Genomic DNA, 2273 nt, shown 5'->3' with positions numbered 1-2273 from the left:
TGAGCTCACAGTTCCCTGTGGCTGTCTCCCTCATACCTCTGCCACGACCAGGGATTAAGGAGGGGCTTCTCAGTTCCCCTGACACACTTGGAATAGTATGAGGGTGCAGCAGCAGCAGAATCCAAAAACTGAATGACAAGCCCTGGGGAGTCAATGGGGAATGCTGACCAACCAATCACAAAGTCAGTGCTATTTGCTCTTAAGAAGGAGAGGCAGGGCCTGGGCAAGAACGGCAGCTGGAAGGTGAAACGCAGGCCTGGCTCTCAGTAGCCTCAGTGATCAGCCTTGAAGGGGCCATCAGAGGAGTGCCCCAGTTACTGGGCCTACTTCTCAGTCAGCTTGGTCAGTTTCATGTTCAACTTGCCCACGTGGGCTTCAGCCACTGCTTCATCCAGCTTCTTGGGCAGGACAGGAACCCCAATGGGGTACTTTTCTGGGTGGGTTCACAGCTCAATCTGTGCAGTCACCTAGTTGATGAAGGAGTCACTCGTCACAAAGCCAGGGTAGCCCATGGCACAACCTAGGCTGACCAGCTGACCCTCAGCCAGCAGGATTGTGCGGCGCCCATTCTTCAGCCAGTATCTGGCCACCTGGGGCTTGATGGTCACCTTCTCCAAGTGTTCTCACTGAGCCACTTGACATCGATCTCCACCTCAAAGTGTCCAGTGTTACACATGATAGCATCATCCTTCACCTGTTAAAAGTGCCGGTCAAGGACGATGTTGACACAGCCTGCGGTGGTGATAAAGATGTTGCCCTCCTGACAGGCTTCGTCCATGGTGGTCGCCTCATAGCCCTCCATGGCAGCCTGCAGTGCATTGACAGGGTTGATCTTGGTGATGATGACGTGGGCCCCGAAACCCCACAGGCCTGGGCACAGCCCTGGCCCACGTTGCCGTAGCCTGCTACCACTGCTAACTTGCCGGCAATCATCACCTCTGTGGCCCACTTGATGCCATCTATGAGGGACTCCCAGCAGCCATAGAGCTTGTCAAACTTGCTCTTGGTGATGGAGTCATTGTCATTGATGGCAGGCACCTTCAGGATCCCACTGACCAGCATCCTGTGTGGGTTGTGGACCCCAGTCTTGGTCTCCTCGGAAGTGCCTCAGATGCCCAGCAAGAGCTGTGAGTACTTCGTGTGGAAGAGGTTGCTGAGGTCGCTGCCATTCTCTAGAATAATGTTGAGGGCCCATCCTTGAATTACAGTGACTGCTCGATGCACTCTGGGAACTCCTCGTCCTTTTGCCCTTCCAGGCATGTACTGGAATGCCAGCCTTGGCAAAGGCAGCCAACACATGGTCCTGGGTGAGGAAGATGTTGCTGCTGGGGCACCCAGGGTGATGAGGGTCTCAATGTGGATGACCGTCTCCATGGTCGTGTGCAGGCAGCCGGCGATGCCTGCCGCCTGCGATGCGGGTGCCCTCTAGTAGCTTGGAGGCTGAGCACAGCTCCGGCATGTGCATCAGGCCTGGCATCTCAGGCCTGGCATCTCATTCTCCACAATGTTGAGGGCCTTGTGTCCCCAGGCGGCCGGGCCAATGTCAATAACTTTGTAGGACAGTTTGTCAGACAGCCTGGTGACGCTTGTGATGGAGATGGGTGAAGGGGACTGGGCCTTGGTTTGGGGACAGGCACTTGGCAGGTGGTTCTGGGCAGGGTCTCTGTGTGTGTGGGGGGGGGGGGGGGGTGCGTGCACGCATATGTTTTCTATTTTACATTTCAAGCAGAGAGCCAGGCCCTTGGTATTGCACAGGTACTTGCAGTGCATATTAGCCAGAGTTATCCAGAGAAATAGACCCAACAGGATATATACAGGTATATGTAAGAGGAGATTTATTATAGGAATTGGCTCAGGTGGTTATGGAGGCTGAGAAGTCCCGCAGTTTGCTATCTGCAAGCTAGAGAAACAAGAATATCAGTGGTGTGACTCAGTCTGAGTCCAAAGGCCCAAGAATTAGAGGGGTGGGTGTGGGGCAATGAAGTAAGTCCAAATGCTGTGACCTGAAAGTTAGTGTCCCGTAAAGATTCATTTGTTGAAATCCTAAACCCCAAGGGATGGTATGAGGAAGTGGGAGTATGGGGAGGTGATTAGGTCACCAAGGCGGAGCCTCATGGATGGAATTAGTGCCTTTATAGAAGAGGCCCCAGGGGGCTGCCTCCCTCCTTCCACAGTGGGAGGACACAGGAGACATTGTTGGCCAAAAGATGCTAACGATGAACCAGAGAGCTGACCCTCACCAGAAACCTAATCTGCCTTGATATGGACTTCCC

The 2273-nt window shown here is 54.0% G+C and overlaps 1 pseudogene; it reads right to left on the bottom strand.

Moving 5' to 3' along the window:
* Positions 1-272: 272 nt before the first annotated feature.
* On the bottom strand, positions 273-1569 carry LOC113221034 (annotated as a pseudogene).
* Positions 1570-2273: the final 704 nt, after the last annotated feature.

Source organism: Piliocolobus tephrosceles, unplaced genomic scaffold (assembly GCF_002776525.5).
Source record: "Piliocolobus tephrosceles isolate RC106 unplaced genomic scaffold, ASM277652v3 unscaffolded_19421, whole genome shotgun sequence".
NCBI lineage: Eukaryota > Metazoa > Chordata > Mammalia > Primates > Cercopithecidae > Piliocolobus > Piliocolobus tephrosceles.
The sequence above is the reverse complement of the archived record's forward strand: the minus strand, read 5'-3'. Positions and strand labels throughout refer to the sequence as shown.